The sequence below is a fragment of the Schistocerca americana genome, chromosome 4 (assembly GCF_021461395.2).
Source record: "Schistocerca americana isolate TAMUIC-IGC-003095 chromosome 4, iqSchAmer2.1, whole genome shotgun sequence".
Lineage (NCBI taxonomy): Eukaryota > Metazoa > Arthropoda > Insecta > Orthoptera > Acrididae > Schistocerca > Schistocerca americana.
The window spans coordinates 241,554,707-241,569,547 of NC_060122.1; positions in this window are offsets into that span (position 1 = coordinate 241,554,707).

Sequence of the window (14,841 nt, forward strand, 5' to 3'; positions counted from 1 at the left end):
CTGAGGTGATGCAAAACTTTTTTTGATATGTGTATAACGTAACGCTAAACCAACTGCAGTGGATGTAACATTATCTTCTCCCTGCATGAACCAAATCACAGAGTAGGTGGTTCTACAGGATGCCATAGGAGCAGATACTCTCCCTATAACTACGAATATACAATGCAAGGAAAATAACTGCAAACATTTTAGCAACAATTTCGCTTGGAACACAAACAATGCAGATTGATATAAATACATCAAATCCTTGAATTAGAGATAAAATCAACCAGAAAAAAACAAGACTCACACAGAGTGCATGCACAGCTACGGAACAGCATGTATCACACCACAAATGAATCTATCCCAAAACGATATTTATCAACAAAAGGAAGATCACTGGGTAATCCACACTGGAATGAAGAGTGCACTAAAGCAATACAAGATGGAAGGGCAGCATTATATGACTATGTCAAACAATTTAATGTGATCAACTTCTTACTCTACACACAAATAGGAGCTGGAACCAAGAATGTACTGAAACCCACCCAGAAGAGTGGTTGTGTAAAATATTGTAATAGTCTGACTAAGAACACTAAATCATCAGTGATATGGCAGAAGGTTAACAGATTTAGGAATATCGCCAATTCAGTCATTAACATACAATCGCATCAGTGGATAGAATTCTGTAATCTTATTGCCCCACCAATTGTTCACTGTAAGTCATTCAGGAGACAAAGAAACTCCTGCAACTCAACATGTGTTAACTACACAGTTCAGAATTGATGACATTAGTCATCAAAGGAAGCCCTAAAATTGCCCGACGAATGGATCGGATCATGTTTTCCATGACACAAAATGTGTCTGACAATGCTGTAGAATTACTTCTACAAAATTATAAAGGAATTTGGATGCATCAATAATTAGTCCCAGATTGGAAGACACAGTTCATTGTCCCCACACATAAACAGTTTCTTACATATTAACAGTTTCTTACAGACTGATTGAACTATCGTCATGTATTACTAAAACATTGGAAAAACTAATAAAAAGGCCATTGGATAGGTGGGCAGAATCCTCATCCTTACTAGCTGGATCATATTTCGATTTCCGTATAAGTACGAGTAGAAGTAGCATTGACAACATTTCAGTATTAGTCTCCTCAATGTTAGCTGGCTTTGGTGAGAGCAAATACACAGCAGCACTATTTTCGAATACTGAAAAAGCATATGATAATATTGAGACAAAAATATTACTAGGTAAATTACTACTTTTAAGAGCTCCACCTCATTTTTTAGAAGGAATGACATCATTAATCAGGAGCAGAATTGTATATCTTAAAATGAATACTGGATTCAAGTGCCCACCCATGGTGGCCTATGGCCTACCACAAGAACCAGTTCTCAGCCCATTACTTCATGCAGTGCATACTTATGACATGGAAAGAACAATAACTCAACCAGTTCGGACTATACAGTCTGCTGATCAAAATATATGTGTGTTTACTTCCTATATAGTGTTACAGGAGACGATGGACTACTTTGTCATCGATAAAGAACCTAAGTCGGCGTATTAGTGGAAATGGCCTGATGATGGCACCACAGAAATACTTGGCAGTCATATTCACTAGGAATGGTTATGAAACAAGAAATTTTTAATACATGTGGGAGATAAAATAATCAAGTTAAAGAACCTATTTGGTTCTTAGGAATGACAATGGACAGCAAGTTAACTTGGACAGCACCTATTAATACCTTAATTGAAACCAGTAACCAAATGCTTAATATTATTCAATCACTAACTGCAACATGAAGGAAGAGCGCATCCTTCAGTACTGCTGCTCCTCTATTGCTCCCTCATTGGATCTAGATTGGATTATGGTTGTATATATGACAAACATGCGACTTGCGAACTGTTAGACAATCTGGATAGATCGCAGTACCGCCAGACATGCACTTCCTTAGGAAGGATGAAATCCACACCAACAAATACAGTGCAAGAAATGCCTCTCTGTATAAAAAGGTATAATCTCATGGGAACATTAAACAGTGAAGAAATTATCAAGCTCACAGCATCCAATTCCTGAGATACTACGATTGCTCCATCCTCCATCACGAATCTGGGACAAAAAGCCTTTTGATTTCATTTCAGCATGTAATGATTTGGCAGATGAGGGCAAAGATATTGCCACAAGTATAAAGTGGCCTGCATCGCGCAAATCAGTTTTTGAAAAGTAGCGTCCCGCGCCTAATTTGTCCATGAGGTCCTCCAGGCAAGGCAATGGATAAGTATCAATGACACTATGTGGGTTGATTGTAGACTTAGGCAAGTCCACACAGAGGCAAATGCGACCTGAAGGTTTGGGGAGCAAAACCAGTGGGCTTGCCCATTGACTAGATGATATGGGCGCAATAACTCAGATATCTTACAAGTTCAGCAGCGGCTTTCTCCCGTAATGCTGTGTGAACAGTTCTGGCCCGGCAAAATTTCGGCTGAGCATTGTCTTTCAGGGTACTATATGCAACATAATTGTTAGCTTTGCCTAAAACTTCAGAAAAGAATTCCTGGAATTCGTTCAGCACTACACTGTCTTTTGCATGGAATGCAGACACTGGCAACACATTGTCCTGAATGTTGAAGGGAAACAAATCAAAAGAATCAAGACCAAATATACTCTCACAATCGCGTGATTGTAGCACTGTAAAAGTCGCTGTTAGGGTATGCGAGCATTGCATGACAGGCAAAGTACATGTTCCCAGAACGAGAATGCCTTGTCCATTATAAGCCGTCAATTGCGTGCTAGTTTTAGGCAGGTGTGGGGACCTAACAATTCTGTAATAGGACGACTCGAGCGGATGATGTGGTCGGGGTTGTAGGGTGTGGCTGGGTAGAAGAAGGTGGCTGTTTTTAGCAATCTTCCTCTTTATTGTTGGTTCTTCCAACCCCACCGCTCATGTCGTGCTGGAGACGTGCTGATGCACACAGCCCGGGGAACGCGACGCCATGCTCGATCGGCGGCTACGTAGGCGGTAGGAGGTTAGCAGGACGAGGCCTGGCCCAACTCGCCTCCTGTGGCTCGTGACAACGCCAGGATTCGCCGGTGCAGCAGCGGGCAACGCCCTCCGCCGGCCGGTCCTCGGGGACAGCGTCACTGATGACGGCGACGTAACAGCGACCGAACGCCCAATCGGTCGAACCGATGCCGACGCCCACCTCTGGTGTCCTTAAACAGTGGCGCCCGCTGCTGAATCCGCCAATTACGCGGCGCCGTGTTTGTTAGAACGTTCTCGATGAGTTGGCTAACGCAACCGCGCCACAGGCGGCCCGCGCCTGCGTAATTCTGCTAATGCTGCGTTCTGGCTGTTGATGGCTGCCGCGCACGTACACACATACCGACAGTCGTTGCAAAACTGTGTCACCTGGATAACGCGCCGGCCAGTCTTCGTCCGCCATCTGCCGTGACGCTGGCGCATCACGCACTGAAACACACTAAATCACAATTTTGCACCATATTTCCTAAAAATAGCCCCTTGCCCTCTACAGTTCATATGTGTGATGATTGAGGAATGTGACAGAGGCATCTGCGTCCAACTGAAATTTCACACGTTTCCCACAAATATGTAAATGAACTAAAAGTTTGTTTGACTGGCGTATCACTGTAGAAACCACATGCTTGCTAGTTTTGCTAATGCCAATTGCAGATTTTGTATATTCTACATTAATGACATGGGTCTTGCGATTAGATTTTTGTGGGTGGACCGAATTCTTATGTTTGTTCCGTTGCAAACATATGTACTGTGTCCAGACTAAGCGCCTGCAACTGTCGCTTCCCGCGAAGCAGACCGGTACAGCGGGCCCCAGACCGAGTAGGGATCAGCCTGGCCGGTCATCCCTGAAAACCAGACGCTTCCCAGAGACCACCAGGAGTCGACCACGGCGCCGCAAGAGGTCGCTACAGCCGCGGACCTCTTTCCTTCCGCTCGACACGTGACTGCAAATAGAGCCAGCCATATCCATGCGCCAAGCCGTATTTAGGCTGGCGCAGGAGCCTGGAGAGGCCCCCCTCCCCCCATCAGCCTTTGGCTCGGGAGTGTCATCTTTGTGCCACCCTTTTCGTGCAGTGTTTTACAGTGAGTGTTCCGTGTTGTGTTTTTTGGGTAGTGTTGGGAACAGCCATCATAGTGTCGCTGGGCGTGCTTTTTATCTCTTGCGAACAGAAACCAGACTGTCGCCGTGCTTTTTAATTGTGTGTGTACTATGTTACTTGTCTGATTCCTGTGTCTTTTATTAACATTGCCAACCCCTTTTGCTTTCTGTTTTAACTTTCCGCATTTTTCCGCCATTTTACACTTTACGTCACCATTTTATCGCCTGTTCTTCTTGTTTCTTTTCTTCTTCCGTTTTTAAAATAAAAGTCTGTAGGCTGTAGAGCAGCGTACTAAGCTGCTGCCAGCCCGCCCCCTTCGGGGGGAATTGAAAATCAATAAAGGAAATTGCAATGCCGAGCGAGCCCACTGGTGTCGTCGTAGCCGCCGCGTCATCGTCCACCGCCGCCAGCGTACCCGAGCCATCCCCGCAGGGCCTCTACTCGTCCTCGGACTCAGGTGACAGCAACGTGGACTCCGCGCTGCTCTTCACGAGACGCCCAGGGCTTGGTTTGGTGAAGTTGTATGGTTACTACAGACAGTTTATGTTTGGAAGAATCTCTGATTTAGTTATTGGTAGGCTTGGAGGATCAGTCCTACCTCACGAATATTGTTTTGTAACTTTTGGAGAAAGACTTTAGTTTAAATAAAACGCTATAACTCACACTCTGAGATTTTCCTATCCGCGGACGGCTGATATATTAATATGGATTGTACCTGTCCTTTCCTACCACAAATGTAACACTGAGCTTGTCGAGAAGGGTAGTCTTGGCGTATGTGGCCTGAATAACACCGAGGGCAAGACTTAATTCTGTTCACCTATGTAGTCGCCTGTTTAGCGGTCTGCTTTCGTGGTGGGGAGAGTTGTTTTTTACTCAGCTTGGGTAGTGCAAACAGCCAGTGCAGAATGGAGCAATCGCAAGCAAGGTACTCAACCTGGCAAATAGCCAGCTGCTCAGATGTATATCCAACAAGGCACCGGAATCATATTGATCTAGTATTTGCACTATGTACTGAAATGATGGATTAGACTGTTTCAAAATTTGTTCTCTGAGTTTTACATCAGGTACATTGTACACGATCGCATCATGCAACATGACATTTGAATATAAAGCACTGCAAGCGCGTTTTAATTTGCATTTCCTTGTCATACCCTGCAAATCTGTTACCCACTCGCGATTATATTGTTCTGACCGTTTTTTGCAATTAAAAAATTGATACCTAGCTGCTACCACATTCACTTGTTGTTCATAATAGTTTGATAGTGAGTCTACCAGTGAGTCCTAAGCAAGTTCAACCGCAGTAAAGGTGGTATAGCAGTAGGTGCTGCTGCAGGTAGTGGTTCTTCCACTGGGCGCACAGCTTTGGCCAGTAGTTGCTGCACCGCTTTGAGTAGTACAGAAGTCTGCTGTGTCTGGAACTGAAACATCTGCATTAGCTGTGAGGCATCTAATGGTTGCGGCTGTAGCGCCTGAGCAGGGTGCAGGACAGGTGAGGTGGGCATGTTGGAAGACACAAATACAACAAACAGACAAAAAAAGCAAAGGAAATTTCTGCAACGTTCACCTGAAAACGCCCATTAGCAAAAACGACAAGAAACTGTTAAAGCAATAAGCGCCCTTGCTAAGTAAAAACAAGAGAGAATTAAGGTGCCAGCACATTAAAAAAATCCGTGGCTGTCGCGCACTGGTTTTGGAGGATATTCGTCATCAATGTGGGGTCTTGCCCACTCATCTCGTATAGTGTGCCTAATGGATGCGTTGTTCTCGGAATGTTATACAACAATTCAAGCAAAATCACATGAATCGTTTTTAATACAAATAAGAAGATTGACAATACTTAACTTGTATTTTGCATTGGTGTTGCAAGCGATGGCCGACATGCAACATAAATCCGTGTCCTCTACCATATACAGTGTCCAAGTAAGCAATGGATATGCATAACGAATAATTGTTCTTCGAGTGCCGGTCTACAACTGAGCTAATACTGTCCGAATACTGAGCCGATATTGAGCTGCCGAGTCTGGCAGGAGCAGCACTTACATTCTCCTCTTGTAGGAGCCGCCCCTGTCATGGTGCGGTCCTAATCAGCTCACCATTGGCCGACATCGTTTCACCACCTTCTCTTCTCTTGCGTTCTTCTCTTGTCGCTGGCCGTTCTTGGTTTTTATCAGGAGATTGTAAATTGTTAGTTTTTACTAATCACATCGTTATTTCTCATAAGTTCCTAACCCTGTTCCCCTACTTTCTTGAAATTTCGAAGTTCTATATACGTAAGTAAATACAAAATTTGTTTCGTTTCATATATTTGTTTATTTGCACTCTCTTTGGTACTTAGCATTTTTCTTTCGTATGATATGCAGCAAATCAGTCTCCAAGATGTAACACAACTCCGAAAGTCTTGCACTTTAAATTTGTTGTTCTTCCTTTTTTTGTTTCTGGAACATACACGGCAGTTTCTTTGTTTTCTTTTATTCGTTTTGGAAATATGTATTAGTTGGTATTGCTTTATGTGGCCGTAAAATCTGACAACTGGATCATGATGAGATGTACGGGATGTAGTGGCAACCTGCAAGTTTTGCTCAGAAGCAGGTACATGGTCTTTTATCCAAGAATCAGACACTTTTAATAAAAAATCGTGAAATCGGAGACTCTTGTGTTCTGTATTGAAATATTGACTTGAACAGAATACATTAAATGCTCAATTAAAGAGGTACATGCAAACCTTTTTTTACCAATTTATAGTTTTTCTATATGTAGGGTAATAATTCAAATATTGGTCTGCCCGATCCACTCCTTTCATGTATTTGTTGTAGTCTAATACCCTTTCAGGTTCTTTTATTGTGTAATTGGTTTTTCTACAATTTATTTGAGTATGAGAGTGGCATTATGTATTGTAGACATCATTCATATCGTTCTAGTTTTCTAAGCTTTCCATACCTGTACGAGTACATACCTTCCCGTTGATGACACGCTTCAAACACAGTGACTTGTGCACTTTAATTTTTCCGGAAATCCTCTATTTTGTCTATCGTTTCACAAACTCGACTTTTCTTTTCAAGTAACTTCTCTGCAAGTTTTACACTATTATCATAATTGTCCATGTATAGGTGATGCCACTTTCCATAAGAAGGCGTCAATAGTTCCATCACTGTTTTTGCTAAAGGGTTTCCAGCGCTGGAATATATCTTGAGTGAGGGAATGTATCCCATACTTGAGTCTCACAGCATCCGAATCAGTATGCCATATTTTGCATATTTCGACGGATTGTAATCTTTAAAATTTAACTGTCCACGCCACAGTATCATTCCTTCAACAACGGAGATGTTTTGACTTGAATTAAAGGTTTCTTTAAACTTCTTGGAAAAATAATCAATTATGAATCGCACTTCGAAAAGCTGGTTGGCATTATCAGGTTTATTATTGTTGTTGGGGAAAATGTAAAAATAATAATGTTTGCTGATTCTGTTGCGGGACATCGTTTTGCGAATTATCAGGGTGTCTATCAACAGATCCGTTGACCAGTAATCATTGATCCTTGCTTTTTTTTACAAATCTCATAAGGATAGCGAGCCCAAAGCATTTTCTAAGTTCGGGTCCCGTAAGGTAGACAAATTTGGCATTTTTTAAATTCAGTTTCATTCTATTGCAATTTTGACTGTGTACTTGTTGGTTTCGTTGCCAATGTATAATTATACGACATCCTCGACGCTGTATGTATCTTTGGGAAAATTGTTTGGACCCGGAGATCCTTCAGATTTATTATTGGTCCTCAGTAAATCAAAGTCTGACCACTGTCCACTGTCATCTTCGTCTGATTCACCCGAATCAGTTGGCAACCGTAGAGTTCGCCGAATTCTTCTTGGACTTATTTCACTATCTTCCAGCGATTCTGCTTCACTTTCTTTTTTTTGATATCCAATGTCTTCTTCCCAATTGGTCAAGTCGTCTGGAACGTCAGACAAGACGTCCGCGCATTCATCGTAAATAATCGTATCGTCTCTTTCATCTGCCACGATGGAAGGGCACAAGTACTTATACAAACAAACAACTTGTTGACCTGTGTAATTTATTGTTACCTAAACAAAGCACGAACAGAATGCAAAAGATACTAAAGTCCTGTCCCTGGCCACTGCGCGATATTATGCACACGACACCACTATGGTGTCGCCAGCCGTTGGCCGCTATTTCGCGTACCACACCACTGTCATGTCGCCGTCCGTTGACCGCTATTTCGCGCACGACGTAACTATGGTGTTGCCGGACTGCATAGTGCTAATAAATGATTCCTAAACAGTTACTTGTCACTCGACTTTGGAAAAATGTGCTACATACAGTTTAGAACATGTAAGAGATTTCCCACCAGGATACACACAAAATATGACAACAAATAAATAGAACTCGGTAATAAATTCAACTGAGAGGAGCATATCATGGAAAAAAAGCTAGCACAGAATGCTTGCTTTCATTCCATAACGTCATATGGGATTCTTTTCTGGGGTAACTCATCAAGCCAAGCTAAAGATATATGGGTCCAAAAACTTTTACTATGGATTATTTGTGATGTATACTGAAGAACATCCTGCAGAAGCCTGTTTAGGAAATTGGAATACTAACTACTGCATTCCAATATACTTTTCCTAATAGAAAAAATTTGTTAGTAACAATATATCTCATTTTTAAACTAACAGCTCAGTTAATGCAACCAATACTAGAAATGAGAAAAATCTTCACAATTATTTAATGTCACTTAGTTTGGTCCATATATATCAACTGTAACCGTAAAGTAAGTGAATGAGTCTGCAATCATGATATGGCACTTTATTTGTGTAGGTCCATCTCAGTCACATAAATGTACAGTTCACAATCATTGGTTTTGAGTATTGTCATTTTCAGATCTTTTACAAACAAAAATACAGTGGTGTAGCCAACTAAATTCAACTAGCTGAAGCAAAGTGCTAGTGACATACAAGAAAAATAAATACATATTTACATGCCAGCTATACATATCACAAAAAGATTCTGATGTAGGTATCAATTTCAAAATCTATATATCTAGGTACACAGTAAGTGCTGGTCAAGGCCTGGATGCATGCAGTATTTAGACAAATAACTATGGCCAGTAGAGGGCACTGTGGATAGGGTAGGTAAGAGACCAGAATCATAAATTCAATGGTTAAACTGCAGCATGCAGAATTATTAACTAAAACTACTTCATATGGCAGAATGTGCATCTGACAATAAAACAAGAAGTGGCATTCAATGTGTGCAGTTAAATTCTTATTTAAAATTTACATAAAACATGTAAAGAGTAACAGTAGAAAGCTACTAGCCTGGCAAAGTAACACTTAGTTGTGTTAAAGCCAGAATAAGAAGTTTATAAGTAACACCACGTCTATAAATCGAAACTTATCAACATTAAATATAACTGTAAGCGATCCCTTCAGTGCAGATGTGTATCATGCTGGAACTCATACAGGAATTGGAAAAATACCACAAGCAATTAGGATAATGGGCAGGGCACTGTGACAGTAGTGTGTGGATAAGTTGAAAATTTGGGTCTGATGAGAGACATGCTAGGGTAGTCCATGCAGCTGTGATGACCACTGTATCTGGATGGCTTACTGGTCAGAGCATCGGCCTAGTGAGCAAGTGACATGTGTTCGAATCTGGCATAAATTTTCAATTTTCCTCATGATATAAATCAGTGCTCACTAGTATCTAGTATCATGATTCCCTTGTGTATTAATTTCATATATTGAATGTTCATGTTTTACTGTCTTGACACACATTTTATCATATGAAGTAATTTTAATTAATCACTGTGCACACTGCATTTTAAGTATTGAACTTACAATACTCATTAATTATGTATCTGAGCCATATTGCCTCCTACTGGCCCCAGTTATTTGTATGAACACTCACACATCCAGGTCATCACCAGCACTTAATATGTACCTAGAAATATAGATTTTGATGTTGATACCTAAATCGGAATATTTTTGTGGTATGTATGATTGGCATGCATAGGTGTTAATCATACAAATATTTATTTATTTTTCTTATGTATCACCAGGTCTGTTATAGATTTTGCTTCCACTAATTGAACTTAATAGGTTAAACCACTGTATTTTTATTTGTAACAGATTTGAAGATGGCAAAATCCAAAATTAATAACTGTGAATTGTACAGTTTATGCTATCAAGGCAGACCTCTTTATACAAAGCTGGTAGTGATAGATGGTGTTTATTTAGCAACACACATTCTCAATATCTTACCAACAGCCACAAAAAGTTTAACCACTAATAAAGTTCTGTTTGAGAGAAGTGTAAAGTATTTATTGGTGGCCAACTCCTTCTGCCCCATTGACAAATTGCTAAGTATAACAAACTGATATGTATAGGTTGCTAATACTATAACATAATGTGTGTATCTTTCCAGTCTTACTCCATTGAACATTTATGTGTTTTGTAACAAGTTATCTATTAGCTGATAAATGAATATCTGTTTAAGATTTTTTGACTTATACCACATCCATGAGGACCATTTCAATTGGAATCTATTAAAGGTACAGTAATATATTTGTTCGTCTTTGTATATATTTATAGTGAATTCTTGTTTTTCTGACATGTTCTACAACCTGGAGAATCTCTTTGGTATGGATCTATTGAAATGAAAAGTGATCTAACTGTAGAAATTAGACTCATTTTACCAACTAATTGTGTTAATTTTCGGCTTTACGATAGTGCTACAGCAAAATACATGAGTCCACACAGAGAATGGTTTTCAATGTTTAAACCACTAGCGAAGTTATTAGGCCCTATCAAAGTACAAGCTAAATCAGTTGTCTATACTGAACTTAGGTACTTAGTTTCATATGGTAAAATAGGTGGTTAGTTAGTTTCATATTCCATAGCTCATTGCACAATAAATCATAATAATATGGTATAAGTCATTTTTCATTCACATTGCAAACTAATTTGTAAGTATGACTACATGCTGAAGATTTATAAGCTTTTTTTCTTTTTTATTATTAGTAACTAATTCTCTCAAGAAAAGGAAGATGTCAATTTATGCTGAAGTAATATATGCACAGTGCCAACCAGGACATCATGCATGTGCTGATGGGATATTAGATAGTGGAGCTTAGTGTATCGCTCCTCAGTATTCACTTAAAGATGGGCAGAAGACTCACTGGCGATATATCATACCAGCAAGTAACAGGCATCCAGCAGTTCTCCCAAAATCTTATAGAACAGCATTTCTTTAATTTCTTCTTGCTGTTGCAATAAGCTTTCATTCTTTCTGACAATACTTGTTTACTTTCTTCTGACCACTTTGGTCTCTATTTTTTTTGTTTTGCTTGTTCTGATGCAACTTCCCATTTCTCTACTTCGTGGCTAAAGATGTCTTTGTCTAAAATGTCGGTTGGTCTTAAGTTTGGGCTTTTGAGGACCTTTCTAATTTAGTTCAGCCAAGCTGTTGAGTTCTTAAGTGATGTTACAGAGACTGTTATTCTTTTTGTCAATCACTTATCTGGTACTCTGTTGAGATACCATGGAATTTCATTTGTCTTTTCGGAATGTCAGTATCGATGTTTGAAAACTTTTAGTTTGATTGGTTGTAGCCTTAACCATCTTGGGTATGTGTTGCCCCTAATATTTTCCTAACGATCTTTCCCCCTCCTTTACTGATTTCTTCAAATTTGCATTTTCTGTTAAGAGTTTCACTTGCATAGAGGACTGTTGGTTTCTTGTAGTGCCCAATTTTTGTCTGTCTTAACATGGATTTTTTTGTTATAGACGTTTTAGATTAGTGTTATTGTTTTTCTGATTTTTTGGAGGTGATTTTGCTGCGAGATTTTTTAACGACCTGTCGGTTCGATAAATTCTACGAGAAAGTAGTAACTGTTCTGCATGACTTTCGCACTAGGTACGGTATGGATTAGTGCTACAATATATTGTTGTGTATAGAAAATATTGAACAAGCAAATTGAGCAAAAAATAGTTCAAATGGCTCTAAGCACTATGGGACTTAACATCTGAGGTCATCAGTCCCTCAGACTTAAAACTACGTAAACCTATCTAACTAAGGACATCACACACATCCATACCCGAGGCAGGATTCAAACCTGCGACCGTAGCAATAGCATGGTTCCCGACTGAAGGGCCTAGAACTGCTCGGCCACAGTGGCCGGCTGCAAATTGACCATCATTTGACCCAGCCCAGTTGTAGCACAAAGGAATTGGAATGTAAACTTCGACAATTCGAATAAAATGTGGACTGCAGTCCGATTCCAAATTCGAAATCAAATGCTTAATCAAGTTGTCTTGTGAGACACATCAACATGGTGAAGTGCATAAGAAGGGATTTAATCAAATTTTCAGATCTTGCCCTTGCTCCATGAGAGTTTATTCATGGGTGCTCTATATGGAATGATGCCATATACATCCTAAAGGGGAACCAATCGTTTTGTTGTTGTGAATGTTGTTGCAAGGGCAGACATCAAACAGACTTACAGTTATTAAGATTGAAAATGGATCAGAGTTTCTTAATGATCAACTTCATAATTATTACAAGAAGGCGAGCTATGAAACTGATTCACCATATCCACCTCAGCAGAATGGTAAAACTGAACGTGAAATTAGAGTAGTCTACATCTACATCTACATATATACTTTGCACCCATAATACAGATCGTGTCTGAGCATATGTTGTGCCACTACTGCTCATTTACTTTCGTATTCCACTATGAAATAGAGCGAGGGAAAAACAACTGTCTATATTCCTCAGTATGAGCCCTAATTTCTCTAATGTTGATGGCCCTGTTGCGAAATGTACATTGGCGGCTGTAGGGTCGTACTGCAGTCAGCATCAAATGCCGGTTCTCTAAAATTTCCCAACAATGTTCTTAGGAAAGAACGTCGCCTTTTTCATTTGAATTCCCAAAGCATCTCTGTAATGCCTATATTTTGATCGAATGTATTGGTAATGAATATAACAGGCTTAGATATTCAAAATATCCACGGGTGTGCTGCCGGTCTGTAGTGTCCAACGGGCACAATATTTCGGCGATCATACATGTCGCCATCATCACGTGAACTGACAGACTGAGCTCCTGTGAACGTGCACGGAGATCCGTACGCTATGGCTGCTCAGAGGGAACTGGGTTCGGTCGCGGCGGCGGCCGATTTAAATACCCTCCGCCCGCGGCGCGCTCCCTTCGCCGTCCGCGCCCCGCGCCACGGTCGCACGGTGGAACAGACTGAGACGGCGTCTGAGATGACGTCGGTGTGATGGCTCTGTCCGCCGTGGTCGTCACAACTATACGTTTGCTCGATTTACTTTTGATTAACCCAGTCGCTGGTTCCCAAGCCTTGCTAAGATTATAGCCACAGTCACGGTTTATGAGGTCGTCATTGGTGCGAATTTCGATGGCCTCTCTGACAACGCTGTCCCAGTATCTCGACGTCTGTACCACAATCCTCGTACGGTCATACTCCATGGCGTGATTTTCCGACAAACAATGTTCAGCGACCGCCGACTTGCTCGGATACATCAGTCGAGTGTGCCTCTGGTGTTCACGGCATCGATCCTCGACGGTACGTGTCGTCTGACCAATATACGACTTGCCACATTGCACGGAATCTGGTACACGCCGGCCTTCCTCAAACCGAGGTCATCTTTGGCGCTCCCCACCAGTGCACGAGTTTTATTTGGAGGACAAAACACAGTTCCGACCCGGTGTTTCTTCAGAATGCGGGCGATTTTCCCCGAGAGTGCGCCTGTGTATGGAATAAATGCAGTGCCTACCTCCTCCCTCGTGACTTCATCCATCTCAACAGGTTGTGCTGCAGTGGTTGGGTGGAGAGCACGTTGATTCTGCCTTGATATCTCTATAAATGGGGTTAACACTTTTCATTGAAAGTCGGATTAAAAGCACAACAATTTATTTTAAATCGAAATTACACTTGTACAAACGAAGTATAATTATTGAATACACATATTTTGTTACCTATGGACGTTAATACAAGACTGGAGGGCATGGGGGGATATGGCCTAAATCCTGCAGTCACCCGCAATACTAGCGTTTGGAACGGACAAGGAAAGGTGGGAGCTGACCATTCCGAAAAGACTTTACTCTAATAATTAGTGAAAGGTAAGAGATGGGATCCAATAGCTACTATGTATATTGAAAAGGCAAACTATGAACTACTTGCGTATGGGCGTTATTAAAGCGGCATCCCGTCTGTAAACTAATATAATTCATAACACTCATTCTGTAACACCTTAATTTACGAGTGCGAATAATAAGAAAAGCCGGCCATGCTATTTCTGGTTCAGTTTAGATATCGTGTGCAGACCTACTCGCCACGTGTTCACACGTGGGCGACAAAGAAGGGAAAACCTAACACACAAAGGCTGTTATGAAATGTTCACTAATATCATGGTGTATTGGAGAAGGAAAGACATTCGCTGAAGGCAAAGTAGTTACGAGGGGGTTTGAATTATACCGAACGTGGTGACTGAGAGTCCCGTGTCTACTTTGCATACTGCAACCGACCAAGCTCTGACGCCAAATCCAAGAACAATATTGCAAAATGAGGAAGAAGCAAAAGCAATGAGGGGCAAATCCTTCCGAAATTAAAGATCACCTAAAGCTTTAATATGTAGTTGCAACTAAATCAACTTCTGAACCTAGCAAGAGCATGCATGCT